Source organism: Ailuropoda melanoleuca, chromosome 5, assembly GCF_002007445.2.
Source record: "Ailuropoda melanoleuca isolate Jingjing chromosome 5, ASM200744v2, whole genome shotgun sequence".
Taxonomy (NCBI): domain Eukaryota; kingdom Metazoa; phylum Chordata; class Mammalia; order Carnivora; family Ursidae; genus Ailuropoda; species Ailuropoda melanoleuca.
The window spans coordinates 94,550,609-94,573,985 of NC_048222.1; positions in this window are offsets into that span (position 1 = coordinate 94,550,609).

The following is a 23,377-nucleotide window of genomic DNA, read 5'->3' on the forward strand; positions in this document are numbered from 1 at the left end:
CAGGGTTAAAGCATGAAGAACAGGAAAAAAAATATTATTGAAGTATGATTTTTCAGACAGTATTCATGCTTTCTTGCAAAAGCTTCAGTACTATTACTGTGTAAATATGTTGTGAGTACTTTTAGGGTAGCTTTCAAAAGGAAAAAGTTAGTTTTCACATTATAATTACAAAATTCTTTTAAGTTTTTAAAATAACTTTTTATTATCTGAAGACAATGCTAAAAGCTTTAAGCATTTTTTAAAATAAGTGAGTATAGTCAGATCTCTTTAGGTATTCGACGTAAAAATAAAAATATAAATTATCTGTTATCTTGAAGTATCTTAATTACAATGATGGCATGAGAGCAGCTCTATTTCAATTAGTAGGTAATGTTAAAAGTATTATAATTACCCTTTTGATAATGTGATTGTTAGCTTACCAGAACCAGGGGAGAATTGAATAAGATTTACTGAGACATAGGATTTGCCAGCCCTGTACTTTGAGATTTGAATACATTGTCTAATTTAGATCCAATGACAAACTTATAAAGGAGCAATGACAAACACCCATACTCATACATAATGCATTCCTGAAAATTGTTTTGAAAATGGAATTTTAAAATGTGTCACATTAGACTTACGTACTACAAGTGGATACTATTTTGAATAGGAATAAAATGCAAGATCATTACACAGAATTTGCTTAACTCAAATTATTATAAAGGCATAAAGGATCATTAAAATAACAAATATTTCGTAATATAAAATATTGATTTCTACATTATCTTTAAAATTATATACTTTTTTCTAACACTATATTTATTTATTTATTTTTGGAATTTATTCTCTTGAGTATCACAGCAAAGATAAGAAGAATTATATTTTCTTGTATGTTTTCTCTGTGTGGAAAACTCTGGCATGAGCAATAGGAATATTGGATCTAAGGAAATAAGCTAATAAAAATTTTCAGCTAACTTGTAATGTCATTTAATAAACAGCAGTTTGCTACTATGAAGAGGGAATTTGGGGGCATTTGCGTGGCTCAGTCGGTTAAGCGTCTGCCTTCAGTTCAGGTCATGATCCCAGGGTCCCGGGCTTGAGTCCCGTTTTGGACTCCCTGCTCGGTGGGGACCCAGTTTCTCCCTCTCCCTCTGCCTGCTGCTCCGTTGTTTGTGCTCCCTCTCTCTCTCTCTGTCAAATGAGTAAATAAAATTTTTTTTTAAAGAGGGAATAGGTAATAGTAGGTGGAACACAGGAAGAGTTTCAGGAGAATTTAGGATAATTATGTTGTCATAATGACTTCAGTGAGAAAGGTACTTGTTTAAAAGTTTGGTTATCTTTATGAAGTAACCAGTGATAAATTGTATCAATATCAAGAACTGTATGGACACATCCATGTCACTTTACATTTGGATAGTGGGTATTATTTTATATGAACGTTATCTCCAAATTTTATTTATCACTACTTATCTTTCACTAAATGCGTGACTGTGTTTTCATATATAATAATTTCTAACTTTAAATAAATTGCATTAACACATGTAGAAGACTTTCGTTTTAATGTCTTTCCCCCTCATCCCTGTGCCATAGCAAGATCAAGAATCATAAAATAGTCCAATAATCACTGCTATGCAGAAAAATATGAGAAACATTAGAATTTATGTAATTGGGATTGGTTAAAGATTATTTGAAGCATGAAATTATGACTTTATTAGAAAAAGTGGTTTGGCATGACCAATATATTACTGGTTGAAAATGTAGATTATATGTAATCCAAATGTTTGAACTGGAAAGCTTCTTCTTGTATGTACTTCTGTCCATTCTGCAAATGAGAGCCTTGAGAATGAGGTACATGAAGTAATCTGACCAAAATAAAAAGTTTTGAGTGGGTAGAGTCAAGACTTGAATTTAAGGGTTGTGAATTCTTTTGTTATAAGCTTTTTAGTATATTATGTTGTCTTTTGTCTAAATTCCAAAGATAAAATGTGTCTTCTTTTTTATTGTTGTTAAAATAAAGCATAAAAATGAAAGTTTGGTGTTCCAGTTGTGGATTAAATGGATTTAAACATACACTTCTTTATCTTCCACTGAACTCAAGTATAAAACATAGGCACAACCTATGGGTAACTATTTGGAAATGTGGGAGGATAAGTATTAGAAGCCAGATTGGTAAAAGAAGGCCAGAGTTTTGAAGTATCACCAAACTAGTGGTGAGTTACTCTTTTTCCTCCTCTGGCATCCCCAAGCTTGAACTGAACTCCAGTATAATAAAAAACCCAGGTGTGAAAACTGTAATACAGAGAAAGGTCCAGGAGAAACCTTCTAATTCTGGCTCCTTGGGTAGAAAGGTAACTTCTAAATCTCAAGAGAATGGGAAATCCCCCTTTTATTGTCTTTATGCTCTGTTGTTTTAGGTAAGTGGTGGCAGCCAGGTAAAGGGAGTGTGTAAGACTCAAAAGTCTAAGGTCAGGGCATATTTCTGTCTCTTCTTGGGGATCCAAGCGAATAGGGCCTAAATCCCTTGTTTTAAATGTCCTCCCCACCGCCTTGTTCTTTAGAAGTAGGTGGCATTTGCCTAGAGGATCCCAAAGGGGAACCAATGGAACTGGAATGTGTAGGAGAGGTAGGTGATGAGAAGGAGAAACGTGAGAAAATGATCCTATTAAGTTGCTTAAAATTTTCTGGGCTCATTGTAGTATTGTGCATGCACGGGTCTACTCCTAACAAAGACTTTGAGAATTGATCTAATGAGTAGAATTCTGCCCAGTCATAGACTGAACAGTCTTGGGTGGCAGAAATATGAAGCAAATTTAAATAATACTGTAATATATTTTGAATATTGGACATTGGACTCATAGCCCACAGATCACTAAAACAAAAATATCTGTATTCTCTTTGGGATATAAACAGGACTCCAAGTCTAAAAAGCAATATTCAAGATATCCAGAGTATGAACTAAAGTTATTCAACATACAAAGAACCATGAAAATTTCAATACACAAGGAAAATTATATCAAAAGACACCGAAGATGAGATGGCATAAACATTTGAATTATGTGAAAAGGTTTTACTGTAGTTTTTATTAAAATGATTGAAACACTTTTTGATCAAATATCAAAATAGAAAGTATCAGCAAAGAATAGGTAAAATAAGGAAGAATCAAGTGGAAATTTAGAACTGAAAAACACATTAACTGATATAAAAATATTTGAAGACATAATGAAAACTTCCCAAGTTTGTCAAAAGATATGAACTGACAGATTCAAAGGCTGAGCAAATCCTAAACAGGACATACTCTAAGAAATCTGTGCCCAGATACATTGTTCATAATTATTCAAAACAAAGAAAAAAATCTTGAAAGCATCCAGAAAAAAAAAAAAAAGAAAGAAAGAAATGTTGGTTATGGGGTACAATTATTTGAATAACTGAAGTGTTTTCATTAGAGACCATGGAGACCAGAGGTAGCAAATTTTTTTTAATTGTTATAAGAAAACTACTATCAACTCAGAACCTTAACCCAGGAAATATATCCTTCAAGAATGCAAGTGAAATAAAGACACTCTCAGATGAATGAAAACTAAGAGAATTTATAGCCATCAGACCTGCTCAAAAATAATTGCTAAAATCTTCAGATGGAAGGGAAATCATACCAGAAGATAACTTTTGGAAGGTCACTGTGAATAATGAGCAACAGAAATAGGAGGTATCTGGGTGAGTATAATAGTGTATTCTATTTTTGAGTTATGTAAAACATGTTTGAGAGTAGATAGCTAAAACACGTAACATTGTCAAATGGCAGTTTCAGTAAATGCAGATTTCATAGATAAGTACACAAATTTCATAGACAACTCTAGCAAAGAGAAAAGAGTAAAGGGGCATATGTGGTGACAAAGTTTCCTCAGTATAACTAAGGGGGTTAAGTATGTATTTTGTAGTCTATAAAGCAACCACTAAAAAATATATGCATACACATTCACAAAAGAGATATACTCCAACTCACAGCAGATAAATGAAAATTGAATACTAAAAATGGCCAAGAGCTCAAGGAAGAGTTAGAGTGGAAAAAGGTAACAAAAAAGAGAGAGAAAAATGGAAAAGAAATAATGATCAAAATTCAAATATATAAATAATAACATTAAATGTAGACAATTAACATACAAATAAAAATACAGAGATTGTCATATCAATTTAAAGGTATCCCAAGTATAGTCTATAAGATACAAATTGCCAATATCATGAATAAAAGAGGGTATGCACCATAGCCCCCACAGACATTTAAAAAAATTACAAAAGCAAACAGAAATTTAAAAACTTAGATGAAATGAACTAATGACACTGAAAGAACAATCTGAAAAAAAGCCACCTAAGGTTAAATAGCCTGAATAGCCCTTTAACTATTAAAGAAATTGAATTTGTAATAAAAAATTTTCCAAAATACAAATCTCCAGGGTCAGAACATTTTATTGTCAACATTAGCAAAAGCAAAACATTTAAAGAACTACCATAAATGTTCATAATCTCCAGAAAGTAGAAGAGGAGTATAATTGTTTCCTGATGCTCTGTAACAATCATCAGAAACCTAGTGGCTCAAAACAACAGCCATTTATTATTTTACAGTTTCTATAAAAAGTCCAATTACTGCTTTGTGGATTCATTATTCAGTCTCGCAAGGGTGAAATCATGGTATCACCTAGGAATGCTGTGTCATCTGAAAACCAGAGTCCTTTTTATAAGTAGTAGGATTGGAGTCTTCACATCCTCAAGGTCACTTGCTGGTCCCTGACTTGTGATCATGCCTGAACAAGGCCATTTGTTTCTTCAGCCTTCAGGCCTGAAGATCAATGTCTGTCTGTCTGTCTCTCCCTTTCTCTCCCTCTCTCTCCCCATCTCTCTGACCATTTTTAAGATCTCACCTGAACAGGTCAGGCCTATCCAGGATAATCTCCCTTTTTTAACTCAAAATCTACTGCTTATGGATTTTAGTTACCTTGGCAAAATCCCTTCTGCCATGTCAAATACCATGGGACCTCTCCCATTTACAAGTTCTGCTCATACTCAAAGACACAGATTACGCAGAGTGCGTACACTAGAGTGTGGAAATCTTGAGCCCATCTAAAATCCTGCCTACCATAAGGAGAGAATGCTTCCCAATTTACCATATGAACCCACGGTCCCATTCCTGGACATTTACACTAGAGAAAGGAAAATTATTGTCATATAAAAACTTGCCTATGATCATTTATAGAAGCTTTATTAGTAATAGCCCCAAACTAGAAACAACCAAATGTTCTTCAACAGGTAAGTGAATAAACACTATGTGGTACTATATTTATTCAATGGAATAAAAATCAACAATTAAAAAAAAACACTATTGATACTTGCAAAAACTTGGAAGAATTTCAGAGACAGTACACTAATGAAGGAAGTCCATCTTAACAGGTTACATATGATATGACTTTATTTATATGACATTTTGAAAAGACAGAATGATGGAGGGTAGGTCATTAGTTGCCAACAGTTACAGATAGGGTGGATGATTATAAAGGGGTAATTTGAAGGAGTTTTTTTGGGGGAATTATGGGTGTTTTCTAGATCTTGATTGTGAAGGACTCTATACAAAAAAGAAAAAAAGAAAAGGTAAAGAAAAAGGAAAAAATGTGTTATTTAAAAAAATAAACCAAAAAATGTTTCATTGTTAGAGAGACCAACTGGGTAAAGAGTGAAAAAGGAAAAAAAATGCTACATTATTCATAAAGCTATATATTATAAAACCTTAAGGTTTTCCAAGCTTCTTTGGTCCATTTTCTGTTCCTGACTTGAAATCAGTGATTTTTTCAAGGAGACTTCTTTTAATTTAGTAGAAAATGGCTTCTCAGTCTTTCTGATAGAGGCAGTTACTGACCCTGGATATGTCATAGTTTCTAGCCCTTTTATATGGACAGATATTGGAAAGGTTTTTAAAATATAATATATATTACTTTCTAAGATAAAATACATCATGAGTTCAAATCGTTACTCCCAATTTAAAATCTAGACCACATGTTGTTTATGTAACTTTTCAACTCATAGATTTTATTTTTTCCTCTCACAAAGAATCATGGTTCTCAAGGACTCAAACGGACGATATAATACAAATATGATTGTTTTTTACTTTTTTCTACATTATACATAAAACATTATCAGAATGGCAGCACAACACTCATTTGATTGCGAAAATTTTTATATATTTTTATTAAATATTTAAAAATTTATTTTAAATATGTAGCCATTGCATAATTTCTCTTTTTGTTCCTAATTTGTTCTGCATATGAGTACATATTTAACATAAACCGCTTTGTATCGGTAATTCTACAATCATTTTAATTTCAAATGCTCATTTGTCTGAAAGAAATCTGGGGAATATATTCCCTGAAAATTTGCATGTTGAAGACACTTTACCTGCAATGTTTATACTTGGAAAGCAGATTAAGTAGAAATAAAATCCTTGGATGAATTTCTTTTTTGTATCATGAAAGTGTTCCTAATTTTACTTTATTTTTCTATTAAAAAGTTGATAATATTTGAATTTTTTTCAACCTTACAAGTCACTTCTCTGTTTACCTGTTTACATGAAGGGTTTTTTTTTCTTTCTTTTCTTTTCCTTTAACATCCATAATTTACTAGGATATTTCTTAGTATTAGGTATTATAGGTAGTTTTTTCCAAGTATGTATATGTTGTATTTCTTCAGTATGGAGTTTCAAACCTTCTTTAATTTTATTTTCATAAACTTCTCTAAAATTTTAGTTCTAATGTGGCTACTTGCTTTTTTTCACCCTCTGGTATTCCTAATATATGAATCTTGGGTATATTTTGCTTGTCTTTAATATTTTCATTTTTATAATTCTTTTCATTCCTTTTTTGTATATTCGGTGTTTCTTCTTTTACTTCTTTTAATGCATGATCTATGTGTATTTGTTCTTGTGTTCTTTCTAGTGCAGACTTTTGACATGTCCCAGACCTACTATGTGTATATGGGATTTGACTTCATTGCTTTCTGTTGTTCATTTGTATGCCAAATTATTTTTCCTGAACTTTTAGATAGGAGACACAATATTTTTTTTCTAGTTTCATAACTCTAGAGTTTCCTCATCTGTAAAATTTTAAACATATTTTTGAAACTTCTTGGCTCTGTTTTCTTCCTTATTTTATTTGGATCTTCTTTTTCTTTTGTCTCTGTCATCCCTGTTGTGTCACATTTAGAATCCATTTTTAGCAGTTTTTCTTCAGAAGGCAGTTTTGTCCTGGAAATGGGCTCTGAGGAGTTGGCTTTGAGGATGCATGAGACGCAAACTTTATCACCTTCCTTATCAACCTCCTTATATCCCTTTGCACTCACACACTGTTGGAGTATGTTAACCCCTTAGAGTTTTCATATCATCCTCACTGAGGTTTTGAGTAAATAACTAATGGTTATCCTGAAAATTTTAGTTCTCAGATATTTCATTAATTCCTGCTACTTCCTCATGTACAAACAGGTAGGTTTTGTAGTTGATGGTGGTTTATCTTCTTTCACTCCTATTTTGGGTTATATGAGAATATTTTTCTACCTAATATTGTTGTATACATCTGTGAGTTTTTGGTTTTGTTCTGGTATGTTTGTTCTCGTTGTTTTGTTTGACTTTCTTGGACAGTTTAGACAGTTTTAAAAACTATGTTGCCATGGCTGCTTTCTTGCCTGAATCCTATTTCCAAGAAGTTTTTATTAAAGGTACCCCCATCTTTGTTCCTTAATGTTCCTGTAGTCCAAACCGGCTCTTGCATCAGAGTAACTATTTTATCTTTTCTTTGTGTTTTCATTACTTGGTAATAATTTATTGAGTGATGTGTAAAAACCAGGTATTTTTCTAAGTCCAGCAGAATGAAGAAATGTTATGATACCTAGCCTTGCTCTCAGGTTAAGGGTCTATGGAGTAGATGAAATAAGAAATATTTTTAATATAATGTAATCAATACACATAGGTCATTTTCACTTTGCCCACCTAGCTATTCCTTTTCTTTCTCACGGCTTGTTTCAGACACCATCTACTCTCTGAAAATCTCTTTGCAACCTTACATCCCACATCTTCTCACCACCATCCCAAAAGGCACACTGTAGAATTAGGTCTCTGTCCACTTTTTTTTGAGAGAGAGAGAAAATTACTTAGAAATATTGTATACCTCACCCAGAATAATGCTGTTTTCTTCTCACCTTTGGAATTTGGGTTTCTTAAAGACAGATTTTTTTACTGTTGTTTGTTTATAGCTCCAACACAATATAATGGGTGCCACATAGCTATTGATAAATACTGAATGACTGATTCTAATATTTTAAAGTTTGTTAAAAATTAGAAAAGGGATAAATAATTCCACTCTGAAAATAAAAGAAAGTTTCTCAGAGAAGATACATTTGATCTCGGTCTTGAAGAGTTGAAGTAATCAATGAGCATTTGGCAAAATACTTATAATTATTATCTTTCTTCAGAGATAGGTATTTTATTTCTTAGAGTTTAAATTCCTTATAAACGAATCTTCTCTATTGATTAGCTTCCCATCGAGTTAATGCCCTAAATCAACTCTTCTTAAGTAACATATTCCTGCTACTTTTAAAGTGCAAAATTCAGTGAAACTGTGAATATAGAATTAACATAAGTTGATTCTGGTTAAAAACCATTTGTGGGAATCTGCAGTTGATTCAGTTATCAGAATAATGTTATTATGAGCAGTTATAGTCATTTCATGAAAAAATTCCTTTTAAGCTCTCAATTTCCTGAGTCCTTTTTGGTTTTTAAGGGCTAAGTTCATTTTTCCCCCAAATGGCTCAAAGCCATTATATTTTTCCTTCACAATGTCTCTAAATGGCTGTTCTTCTTCCCTTTAGACTTTTCTATTGACCAGAACCTCCTCATTCTTTTTCTTTAAATTAAACATGAAAAGTCATTTTCAGAATTGTGTGCTTTACACTTTTAAACAGTGAATCATTTTTTGGTCATGATCAACTCTATGTGAACCTAATTTTTACTCAAAAACTTGCTTAAATAGCTGTTTTTCCTTAGAAACCTATTACTTAGTGATTCAGTATAAACCTAATTTTGTTTTACAGAAAGACAAATCATAGCTTTTGATTATTAAAAAGGCTGTGATGATCAATTTAGAATGTATTTATCAAATCATGACTTTATAATTCTATAACCTTTTAATATACTTGGACAACTCACCAGAATCGTATCATACTCATATTATCATCACTTAATCCCCCCTCTAACCACATACATGCTGATTCAAATATATACTCTTCTGTAAAGGAGACCAGAAATATTGGTGAGAGTTTTTATATCTTTCATCAAACTTGGCCATAAAAATAGTGAGAACCATGGTAAAGGATGTGTTTCCAAGAGCAGGAGGTTCCCACTCTGGTTTATACATAATCATTGAAACTACATAAGCAGTTTGTGTGCTTGTGGGTATGTGTGTGTTCTGGCATTTGCATGACAATCACTAGATTCCCTATGTCTTGAAAGTTAAATTTACCATAAAACATAACAAGAGGAAAAACCCATATTATTCCAGAAATATCTTTTTATATGTTTATCTAAATAAAAATAAATAAATAAGAAATATGTTTAAATATATGTTAATGCAAAGAATCATGAACATAAAAGTAAAGTACATAATAGCTATGATGATCATTTTTATGTATAATTTATCAAAAATTATTCTTGGTTAGTGCATATATTTCCTAATTATATAAACTATATCAGGTAGGCATTATTATTATTGTTATCAATTTATTTTTAACCTATGAAATAACTAAAATTCATAAAATTTAATTAAATTCTTACAATGAAGTAAGACTTGTTGCATTTTGGATGATTTATTCAAAATAACTCACATGAAATGCTTTGCAAAAACAAAGAAAACTGAGGTTTATTTTGCAATAGTATTTTACACTCTGTCACCCAGCACTTCCCGAAGTGATGTGTTTACAAGGCATATTTGTGAGCATGTGTGTGTGTGTATTTATGTAGGTTCTAGAATCCCACATAGCTAGTGATCTTTGGAAAACACTATGAGATCAGTCACCTATCCCCTTCACTGAATTACCCTTATCTTGAGTTTCTGTCCATTAATGTTACTTCCATAATGTTCATCTGCACATTCCTCTGCTAGGGGCTATTAATGAAAATAACACTTGGATGATTTCCTTGAAAACTTGGTATAGTTTTAATTTAGATATTATATTTTGCTTTTAGAAAAATCTATACTGTTAGGTGCCCTCAAACTCTTAATATAATTTTGGAACTTAGTTTATTTTAAACATTAAAACTTCTTTTATAAGTCAACTAAGTCACATTGTTGCATTATTCTGAGTTGGTAGTGGAGAGAAAAGCCAATACTAGAGTGATAAAATGAAATGCTACTAGGAAAGAATTTAAAGATGAAAATTGCTTCTAAAAGTAAATCTAGAGATCACTTTTAAACTACCTTTGAATGCCAGACTAAATTTCAAGTAGCTTTAGAAGGTGGAATAATTAGATTGCCTAAAGAAAGTAAACACATCAACTTCAGAATTAGTAAGAACACATCAGTATATATCTTCATCCTAATGTTGCAGCCATTAGAATGTTTAAAAAAAAATCACATCACCTGTTGGTGAGGCATTGTACTAGTTTCAACAGAATAAGAAAGCTTACAGGATAAATAAGGCAATTACATTATCAAATTTTTATACTGCTTTCTTTGAATTTCCCAAATCATTTACATTATGAACCTGTAACTAATGTCTCTTTGGAATCAGCTGGCTTCCTGGGGGTTTAATTGAGCACCAGCTTGAGACCAGATGAGTTAATTCAGCAATGCATGTTCATTAAGCAGTTAATATATGCAACACCTGCATCAAATCTCATGGAGAAAGAGAAAAGGCATCCTAACTCCTGAGGAGGCCGAACTATAAATCTGGAATTAAATATACTCCTTTTAATACCATAAAATCTATCAAGGTACTCATCAGCCAGCACAGAAAAGCATTTAATGAGATACATGAGATAAGATATAAAACAGAGCATTTTGAATTTATTCCTTAAACAGCCTTAAGATTTATAGAGTATTTTCTGTAAGATTTCAAATCATAGAATCTGTGCATAGTTTGAGTGTGGTTTTCAATTTCAGGGAGTCTGTTTTCTACACATACATTTTATTCACCACATTCCCAAGCTGTCATTCAGTCTGTGCCTGAAAACCAACAATGAGAAGTGATAAAAGTAGTCAGTTCAACATATGGGCAACTCTGACTGCCTGAAAGTTTTTTCTCTTCCTTCCTTTCATAGAATTTTCCAAATTATAATTTTACCTTTCTTCTTTTTTTGTAAAATTGCCTTATAAAATATTTACCCTTAACTAAACAAAATTTTAGGAAGGCAGGGCCTTTTTAGGTTAGCTTACAATGTGTCCTTGATGCCTAGCACAGTGTCTGATACTGATTAGAAATTCGATGAACAATCTATGAAATGATATTTAATTACTTGTAAATGTACCAGTTAGTCCTAATTTGATCCTTGCTAACTTTCAAAACAAGTCTCCCTATTATACTGTGAAAGAGAGAGATGATTATTTTTTCTCTGTATTTTTTGGCATTAGGTTTTCCTTTGACAGAAAACTTAAAATAACAATAGCATAAAAGAGACAGGAGTTAATTTCTCTCTCATGAACAAGTCTGGAAGTAGACAATTATGGACTGACTTCTAGCGTCTCATAGTTCTTTGTTTCTCATAGAAGTTATCATGGTAGCTTCTATTCCTTAATTTCCCCTATGGACAGATTTATTTATGCAAGCTTGCATCATCCTGTTTAGATTCTAGCCACCAGAAAATAGAAAAAGAAAAAAAATATATATATATATATAATTTCCCCCCAGATGTCCCATTCATCACTTCTGCATATATTTCATTGGTTGGAAGTTAACCATAGGACAAAACTCGCTGAGAATTGTTTCTCAGTTGTCATTCTTCCTTACTTCAGTAGTAATATATTCCTCAAATTTCAGGTTAACTCATGTGGATGACAAGAATAGAGATTATATTCCCAGGCATCCCTTGGTGCTAGGTGTGTACACATGACTAGGTTTTGGCAAATGAGATGTACGTGGAGGTGGTATGTGCAAATTCCAGGAATTTTCCTAAACAGAGAGTCACATTCTCCTTATTTTATGTCCTTGTGTTGCTGGCTGGAATGATGACTTGAGGGCTGGAGCTGAAGCAGATTTTGTGGTTTATGGGGTCACTTGACAAAAGAGAACTGAGTGACTGATCAGCAAGACAGAAGAGGCTTGGTTGCATAGAACATACCAGCACTTGAACCAACATCTCCTGAATTTCCAATGACAAAAATAAAATAAAATTCTATATTATTTACAGCACTGTTTGAGGTTTTCTCTTTCTTGCAACCAGACATAATTCAAACTAATAATTTGGAGTGTTCCTAGATCTCCCATTCCTCCTGTTTAAGCATTCACCATTTTTTAAATGCCTCGTTTCCTTTGAACACTCATGTTCATACAAAAGTCTATAGACAGATGTTAATATCAGCCTTATTCATAGTGAAAACTATGACTTTGGAAAATGATGTTTTGCCTGGAAATTGTAAGGCTAAACACAGAAGGAATTGTACATAAACACTGGGCTCAAGTTGGAAAATTTGTTTCTCATGGTGTGGTATGGGTTAATTCAGAAACCGCTTTACATGTATGTGGGAGTTGAACAGTAAATGAATTGATAGTAGATAGGAGCCAGGTTTCTCACTGTCAGAGAGGGAAGTTACAGATGAACAAGAAAGGAAGATAAGAATAAACCCTGTTTTTCCATTTGTAGGTACATGATACATCCCTAATGTGCTTGACATAATGGTGTGTTTGGATCTGACATTGTCCTTGAGATTTTAACCCATTTTCCACTCCTCACAGACAGTTTCATTTGTTGTTGGTCTTGATTAAATGAGTAGGTATCAAAAAGGATGACATTTAGTTGCATTTTAACAAGCTTTCCTCTAATTTTTGATGGGTATATTGAGCATGTCACTACAAGCCATGGATATGTTCCAGAAGTATTAGGTTGAACATCTTGTAGTTAATTTATAATTATTTTTCTGCCTTGAAACAAAAGTTCTCTAAGGAAGAACTCCCACTAAGAAATCTCTAATCATGAGATGATCTCATTGCATCCAAAATCCTTACCCATTATTCCAGAGCTGTTGCTGTTTCAGTTCAAACTTTTCTTAATGGCTTTATTTGTCATATTTCTGCGTGAACTAGACACATTGTTCAAATTTCCCAAATATATATCCTAGCTTCTCTGTTTTTCCCCACATCACAATCTCTACTTTAGTTGCACTTCCCATAGACCACTCGTGTACTGTCCTGTTATCACTCACTCCCATTAAGGCTGAGGTTATATGCCACATGTTTGCCAAATTTTTGGCAAAAACTGATCATCCTATTCTCTGAACTCTTAAAGCAATATATCTACTTCCTAAAAAATTTATCTCATTCTGCGGGCGACATAGACAGCTGTGTGTATATGTGTGTGTATACATGTATTTATGTTCTATTTCAATTTTAGAAGTTGTTCTTTACATCTCCAGCAGAGTGCCTGTACAGAGTATATACTCAATTAATATTTTTGGACAAAATAAGGCTACTTAATCTTACATCACTCTGACAAATACCCTATCATGTGGTGCAGTCTCTTAAAACTTATGAATTAATTCTGTACTATGTTGGCATGTTCAGTTGCTATCTGTCCTGGTAACTGATTTCAAGTTACATTACTATTGTTCAGAAAGCGTGAACTTTACCTTCACCTCTGAACTCATAAGGGATATTTACGGAATGATTTTACATGGTCAGAACATGGTATGTTTTCATGATGATATAATTATACTAGAAATGCCAATGGTAATGGTGCTTTACCCACAGACCTCCTAAGGGAAACTTCCTTGACTTGATGAAAAGGCAAGCTGAGGTGACAAATTGTTTTTTATCACATTATCAAAAACACTTCTCCAAAATTGTTGACAAATGTGGTGTGTGTGCGCGCATATATTAGAATTTCTTATCTATAAGCATATGTCTGATTTCCTTTTTTTTTAACTGAAGTTCAGTTTTTTAAAAATATTTATTGAGCCAGATACTGGTGATCTAAGTGTGAACAACATAGGTGTGGTCCTTTGCCTCAAAAAATTTGTGTTTTTTGTGGGTAGAAAGAGTCTACTAAGTACGCAATTACAATATTAATAGGTGTTTGGTTGAAGGACTCCTGAATGTTGGTTCTGTGAGAATTAGGGAAGCAGAGAGTCCAAGCTAGAGACATCAAGGAAGGCTTTCTGAAGAATGTGTTTAGGTTAAGATCTAAAGACTTTTGCATATAGTGATGAAAGTGAGACTAGCCAACTAGAGGAATGAAAAGAAGTTAGTATAAATAGAACTTATTTTGTAATAAGGAGAAATAGAAATAAAAGAGGTAGGAAAAGCAACCAGGGGTCAGTGAACAGTTTCAGGAAGATTAATACAAAGTTCAAGAGGATTAATAAATTATTGTGATTTTTTTGTTGCTCTAACTTTGTTAATAGATTATTTAAAAATTTGTTTAAATTATTTTCATAAATACATTACTAAGCCTTTGAGAGGGCACAATTTTCCTTCTTTAAAAATGTTGCATACACTTCAAAGAAGTAGTAATTACCCCAGTGTAATGATTATTTATATCATCTCTACTTTAATAAGTATAGAGATTTCATAATAATTATTATAAAAATAATTCATACTAATCCATAATATGACTGATTCATGATCATTTGCTCAATGGTTCCAAAACTGATTCTGTAGATATAATTATGTGTCTAAGAACAGTGTCCCCATATACTCAGTCTCCTCAAAAAGCAGCTATCATCACACGAAATGCTTGAATTCTTGAGTCAGAGAATATAAGAATTTGTATATGCTTTCTCATACAAATAGCCTTGTGACTTCCTGATCCCACTGTCCTGCTCATGGCTTTAATATGTGCATGTGAATTTGTCTTCTTCCTTTCAGTTTTTCATTGCTTTTCTTCTTTCATGTATTATCACTCTTGCTTTTGAGCTTCCTCTTTTTTTTCTCTGCATTTTCATAACACTTAGTAATCTTACTAGTCAAACTATTATGTTACTAACTAGGCAACATTCATTGAACATTAACTGTGTCCCAGGCACTTTACATACATTATTTCATATAATTATCACAATATTCCTATTAAATATTATGACTGGAACTTAGCAGATCAAACAAACCATTTCAGGGATGTTAAGTGGTTTTCTTAAAATCCTCTGTGCTAGTAAGCCAACATTCATGTTAGGATGATTAAAAAACTTCTTCATCCTTTGATATACGGATGCCTAAAGCATTTTAAGATCAATATCAACTGTTATTATGATATCCTACTTATCAAGGGCAAAAAAATAGAAAACAAAAAAAGTCAGACAAGCTTGGGTGGAACAGCAGGGAGAGTGTGATAGATTGCCAGAATTCATTCAGAACAGAGCCATAAAACTTTCTTCCCCTTGCCTGTCCCTAAACATCTGCCGTTCCAGTGAAAGGCTCTGGCAGATACTTGGGCAGCACAGCAGGAGATGTAATATTTGAGAAGAAACTTCTTAATTACATTATATTCTTTTTATTGCGGCCTAAAACCTCTACTTACTTAAGTGGGCTTTATTTTTTCCTAAAGATTTTATTTATTTATTTGACAGAGAGAGAGAGAGAGAGAGAGAGAGAGCAGCAAGCACACAAGCAGGTAGGGCAGCAGGCCGGGGGAGAGAGAGGTAGAGGGAGGCAGAGGAAGAAGCAGGCTCCCTGCTGAGCAGAGAGCCCAACACAGGGCTGGATCCCAGGACACTGGGATCATGACCTGAGCTGAAGGCAGACCCATAACTGACTGAACCACCGAGGTGCCCCGTAAGTAGGCTTCAGTCTGGCTCATAGTACTATCTTTTAATCTGAGTTCTTCATTAAATTGAATTTGAATGCCAAAACTTAGGAGAGGGGATCATCAAAGAGACATTTAAATGCTAGAGAACTGCCTGAAGTGGAGATATTTTCATTAGAAAGATCTTGGAGAGTCAGGTAGCACCATGGCTATTAAAGCTGGAGAAGTGGCTTTATCTAAGAAGTGCAAGATATTTTGAGTAGCCCGACTTTAAAGTGTACACTCAGTTATTTATCCAAGTAGCATTTTATGAGCTGCCACCACATGCCAGGCCCCATTTGAGGTGTTGTGGATATACAGTGGGGAAAACAAAGTAACTCTCATGGATCTTATGTTCTAGAGGCAAGAACAATCAGAAGTAAATTGATATATAATGTGCAGTATTGATATATGCTTTGAAGGATAGTGAAGTTAAAAGAGAAAATCCTAACTGAGAAATTATTCTACTTGACACGTGGCAGTAGGTGAAGCCGTCAGTAATATGGTGATATTTGAGGATAGACTAGAATTACATGGGGGTGGGAGGGAGTAAGCTATGAAGATAAATGGCTGAATACTACCGTAGCCAGGCAGCAAAGAATGGAAACACCATAAAGTGAAAGTGTGCTTGGTATGTTCAAGAGCTACAAGAAACCCAGCATCATTGGAGGGAGAGAAAGAGGGATAGGCGGGAGTAGAGTAAGTAGGGGAGTATTAGTATTAAGGTAATAGTACTAACAAAGGGGAGAATTCCCTCAAAAGAGTTTAGATACCTACATTTCTGCTGCAGCCCAGTTCCATTGCCTCCTCAGCTCTCCCCTGCCAAAAGGTATCTCCATCCTTTGCCCTTAACAGTAGGTTTAAAGTGTAAAACTTAGGTCATGTAAATTAAATACATTTGTGAGCACGTTACTATTTTTAAGTGTCAAACATGAAAATTTTTAAAAAGGTTTTGGGCACTTTATCATAAAACATCTGTTAGAATTCCTAGAGATGAAGATCTTTAAGTACACATGGTTAACAAATTTAATGTACTTCCACTATAGAGCAAATAACTTAAGTCTAGTCCTCTAGAATTAATAATGTATCAAACTGTATTTCGATCCTAGGTGATGTCCCCTGGGATGATGTGACAATGCAGCCTATGATAGCTCCCTTTGATGTTTACTTTATTTTACGAAATTGCAACTTAGCACAGCATTGTTTTTACTATAATGGTGTTCATTAGAATCAGTGCTTAATTTGAAAGAAATCCTCCCAGTCAGTACTCTTATCTCTCTGCCCTTTTCACTCATGGAAGTGACTCAGGGGTATTCCATCTCCATGGTGTGTCCTCATCATGTTTGCTTCCCTCCAGATTAATTATCAGCACCCTGGTGGCAAGATCATCCTTTCCCTGATGGACACTGTAAGCCATATCTAGCTCTTCCTCATACTCTCCCATTTATGCCCACAGATTCGAGCTGAGTCCTTAATGCTAGCATGTGTGTATACTTAGTGACTGAAGGACAATTAATGCATTTAATATGTGTGCATTTGAAATTTGTTATGACATTGAGCTTCACCCCCAGTGACTCTAACTTGAACAAAAAATCAGAAAAATATATTCTCAAAACATGTTTTTTATGTTTTATGGGGAGATTGATTTTCTGCTTTTACTAAAAATGGGTTGTTGGTTTTTAAATTTGGAAATTATGTGCCCTAAATGCAGCAATTTTCTTCCAAAGAGGCAGTAAGAACTGAACCATTTTTATTAAATTCAATTGAACAACTGTTCCTTGAATGTCTACTCTGGGCCATGCAATGTCCTAGGCCCTTGGGATGGAACAATGTACAAAAGAAATGGAAATCGATGCCCTTTGGAGTTCATTTTCCAGCAGTGTAATTTCCATTTAATAAGGCAATGGCATATTTCTCCAGTAGTGTACTGAAAAGCAGCTTCCAGAAGTGACTTAGGGTATTTGCTTCATGTAATTTTTTAAATTAAATTTTCTTGGTTTTTCTTCAGTCCAACAACTTTTCACTGTCACCAACAAAGATGTTACACCAGGTCAGTCTGACCCTGGGCTAGAAATAGATGTAGCAAATACAATCTAATCTGCCAGCAGTAGTTTAGAAAATCACTGATAGAAGATACCAGGTGTCATTAGCAAGTGTTAAAATAGCTTCCTAACTTGTGAATAAAATGTACTAAATATCTGATATAAAGGATTCACACTGTTTTGTGGGGGTGAAGGAATAGCTATAATCACCTAAATTAAAGGTGGATAATCTTGGCTTATTTGGCTCTACTGCTTTATTCTTAAGGCAAACTCTTATATTGATCATATGCTGCGCAAGATGTCAGACAGCCCAGAAACAAACACAGTATTAGAACTAGAGGAGACTTCAGAGGATTTTAAACACAATCTAATAATTTTACAATGAGGAAACTGAGATCCAGAGTGATTATATGATTATCTTGTGGACCCAGACTATTCATTAGGAAATCTCAGGTAAAAATTTCAAATTCTGACCCCCATGTCCTGCTCTTTCCAGTATGTCACACAACTTCCCTGCAACTCCATTGTAAAAATACTGATCAGAAGGGGATAGCCTGGTGATGGGTAGTAGGGAGGGCACGTATTGCATGGTGCACTGGGTGTTATACGCAACTAATGAAGCATCAAACTTTGCATCGGAATCTGGGGATGTACTGTATGGTGATTAACACAATATAATAAAATTAAATTAAAAAAAAAAGAAAATAAAACCTGTATTATCGCAATGTTTATTTTATATATAAACTTGTTGCTTAGATGTCTATAGCCCAGTTTACAATTCTAGAGTGCGGTTCTCAGGCAGAGCATCCTTTGGAATTCAGAAAGAAGGTAGAGATTTGTGAGATTTTTTTTTTTTTGGTCTGTATTGGCTGGAATTTATGTTGAATGGCCTGTAATAAGGAATCCAAATTATAGTGGCCTAATAAGATGAGGGATTATCATTCTTACAAAACAAAGGACAAGAGGGAGTCTACTGCCAAACGTCCTCAGTGATTTAGGCCCAATCTATCCTTCTGTTCAACCATTCTTACCATGTGGCTTTGTCCTCGTGCTTATCACCTAATGGCTACAAGTCAGTTGTTCCATTTCTAGTACTGAATATTTTTTATGGGCAAGATGCAATGAAAAATAAAAGGACAAATTGATCCTTCCCTGTTTTAAAGAGATTTTATGAGAGTTCTATCTGACCATTACATTCCATTGGTTAGGACTTGATCACATGAGCATCCGTATTCATAAGGATAGTTGAAAATAATTTCTTCACAGGTTGTTTTGTAGAGGGGTAGGAGAATATCTATAGGGATATTCTGCTGCTAAGGAAAATGATTTGTATTTTTTAAAGATTTTATTTATTTATTTGAGAGAGACAGTGAGCACAAACTGGGGTAGGGGCAGAGGGAAAGGAACAAGCAGACTCCCCACTGAGCAGGGAGCCCAACCTGGGGCTCGATCCCAGGACCCCGGGATCAGGACCTGCGCCAAAGGCAGATGCTAACAGACTGAGCCACCCAGGCATCCCTGGAAAATGATTTATATTTTGAATATATTTGAATTTGAATTTATTTTTTTTATTTTGTTTCAAATTTTTATTGAAATTCTAGTTAGTTAACATACAGTATAATATTGGTTTCAGGAGTAGAATTTAGTGATTCATCATTTACACATAACACCCAGTGCTCATCACAAGTGCCCTCCTTAATACCCATCACTTATTTAGCCCATTCCCCCCACCTCCCTCTAGCAACCCTCAGTTTATTCTTTATAATTAAGATTCTCTATGATTTGCTTCTCTCTCTCTCTCTTTTTTTAATCCCTTCCCATGTGTTCTTCTGTTTTGTTTCCTAAATTCCACATATGAGTGATATCATATGGCATTTGTCTTTCTCTGACTGACTTATTTTGCTTAGCATGATACACTCTAGCTCCATCTGCGTCATTGCAAATGGCAAGATTTCATTTTTTTTGATGGCTGAGTAATATTTCATCACACACACACACACACACACCACTTCTTCTTTATCCATTCATCAGCTGATGGACTTTTGGGCTCTCTCCAGTAGTTTATTTTTGCTTTTGTTTTCCTTGCCTCCAGAAACATGTCTAGTGAGGAGTTGCTACGGCTGAGGTCAAAGAGGTTACTGCCTGTGTTCTCTAGGATTTTGATGGTTTCCAATCTCACATTTAGGTCTTTCAACCATTTTGAATTTACTTTTGTGTATACTATAAGAAAATGGTCCAGTTTCATTATTCTGCATGTTGCTGTCCAGTTTTCCCAACATCATTTGTTGAAGACTGTCTTTTCCATTGGATATTCTTTCCTGCTTTGTCAAAGATTATTGTCCATATAGCTGTGAGTACATGTCTAGGTTTCCTATTCTGTTCCACTGATGTATGTGACTGTTTTTGTGCCAGTACCATATTGTCTTGATGACTACAACTTTGTAATATAACTTGAAGTCCAGAATCATGATGCCTCCAGCTTTGCTTTTCTTTTTCAGGATTTCTTTGGCTATGCACTTTGAATTTATTTTGAATGTATTTGAATTTATATTATGAAATTTCTTTAGATAGCCTCCATTTTAAATGAAAGATTAATAAATAAATAAAACACATAATTGTCATGGAGAAAATTAAAATATGAGCAAAAAAGGAGAGTTGAGAAATAAAGTTGTGATTTTAAATAAAGTAGTCTGGGAAAGCCTCATTGAAGAGTGATATTTATGTAAAGATCTGAAGTAAGTGAAAGGGTGACCCAGGCATACTTTTGAGGAAGGGAATTATCAGTAGAGAGACAGCAAGTGCTGTAGTGGGAGCATGTATGAGAAATTTAGAGAACCAAGGAAAGGATAGAAAATTAAATATTTTTGCAAAATATAGTTTCTTCTATATTTCTATAGTTTTATTTCTTAAAAATCACTTATCATTGTAAATTACAATTATTTACATTATAAAATACATTGTGTGTGTGTGTATAGTAATGAAAGAGGAATAATGAAGAGAACTATAAACGTAACATTTTATTCCCTTTAGTAGGAATTTCAGTAATAAATTTGAGGCATAAACATTTTTGAGACTGCAACTGGATTACAGAATCCTCTTAAGCAAGGAATAATAGGTACAAAAATAAAGGAATTAGCATTCTTTTAATAAAATACTTTCTTTTCTTCTGATTAAAATGGAAAATTATATTTATGAGGTCATTTGAGAAGGAAATTTTAATTCAGATAAATGCACTCCAGGTAATCTGACCAGTCTGGCAGTGACCTAGGATAATATAATTGTGTTTGGTAAGCAGGTGATAGAAGTGTTTGAAATGTTCTAGTTAATCCTAGAGCTGATCATAAAGGGCTTAGAACTTTTCAGAAGTGACTGTTGAGTGGGGGAGGGGAAAAAAGGTCGGGTTAGGAAGCCACACAAACTTGCACAGTTCACATAGATAAAAATATTCTATAACGAAGATACCAGCCAAGATCACTTCACAGTCTGACTGTATGAAGGGCAGAAATGATAAGACTGGAATTAAAGAAGAAATCAGCTGGAGATCAATCAGGAAAAAGTCATCATACAGATTTAGGCAGAGACCGACTTCTTAAGCATATTTACACAAAATGTGTTTAAAACCAAGTCTGATTTTTCCCACCAGTACTTGCAGCAGCAGCAGTGCCAGGCCCATGACGTCACAGTCTTGCAGCTGCTGATCTTGAATCACTGCCCATTTGTGGAAGTAGGAAGGGTCCAGCTTAGATCCAGCGTCTCAGCTACAGCTGCATGAGGAGCTGCAGTGTGTTGGGCCGATTGACTACTACCTCAGTGGAGGTTTCTGAAAGAAGACTGAATAGGGAACAACACTCCAACCATCCTGGGCACGTAAGCAGGTCTCAACCTGAGAGATGAGTTTTCCTTTGCTGAAAAGCGAACTCATGTTCAGGAAAGGTGTTATGGAGGTGTTACTGTGGTTTTTCAAGAGATCCACACTTGCTGAAGAATTCTCATCTGAAGGAGTAAATTTCAGGGATGACAGTGGATCCTGAAACTTTATAGATAACCACCCCGTACCCCTAACCAGAGTTGAAGATTTTGTTATGACTTTCAGTGCAGGCATTTGAGGGCAGAATGGATGAGGGGGGAGATTTCACCACATTACTTCTGTCAAGGAACAGACCAAGTATAAAAGTTATTGACCCACTTAAAACTGACTAAAGGATAGAACAGTTCTGAGTTCTTTAGAATCTAAAAGATCTTTCTTTTTGGCATTACCTCTGGCTTCTGCCCTTTTCCGGTTCTCTGTGCTGTATCGGTAGCCATCCTGCTGGGTATACCAGAAATAGATCTGGAGACAGGGTCTTGAATGCTTTTACTATCCACCAGTAACTCTCTACTTACCCACATTATCATACATGTCACAGGCCTGAAACCAGATGATTGTGTGTACAACTTGGAGCATGTCATATTTACTAAAGCATAACTAAATATTGGAATTCAGCATAAAATTCTTTAAAAAGTTGAGATAATTCAAAGACTTACACTCTGACAATATAGAAATTGAGGGCTCAATTTTTACCTATTAGAATGGAGATGATTATCTAAAGTTTCTTTAAAGGAATTCTGTCTCAAAGAAGTCATTGGTAGTTATGAGTAGGTCTGGTGCCCAGGTAAAATTTTTTTTATACAAAAGGGAAAAAGTAAGCAGGTCTAAAACATTATCTCTTACTATTCATACTTAAGGATAGGTTCCATTGAGGGGCGCCTCGGTGGCTCAGTCAGTTAAGCGTCTGCCTTCAGCTCTGGTCATGATCCTGGAGTCCCAGGATTGAGCCCCACTTCGGGCTCCCTGCTCAGCGGGAAGTCTGCTTCTCCCTCTGCTCCTCACCCTGTTCATGTCCTCACTCTCTTTGTCTCTCTCTCAAATAAATAAATAAAATCTTTAAAAAAAAAAAAAAGAAAAAGAAAAGGTTCCATTCAGGGATTTCCAGTAGGATGCACAGCAAATAACACTAATTCTTCTGGCAATTAAAGACCTTGAGCATGATTAAATAACTCATTGAGGATGTACAAAAATGCTGAGATTATGACTAAGGAAAAGAGACAAAGTTTTTATACTTTTATCAAGTATATGTGCATGTATTTTACACCTGCCTCTTTATGAAGTAGATCCATGAATTCTAATAGTTATGTGTACCAAACTTCAGCATACCTGAATAGTACCATTAGTGTTTATCTCTCTCTTTCTGTATGTGTGTGTATATTTATATACACATACAAAGTATGATTGTGGACAATTAGAGATAATCTGTGCATTTTATACTGCTTAATTTGTAATAAAGCTGTATTCTGCATTACAAAT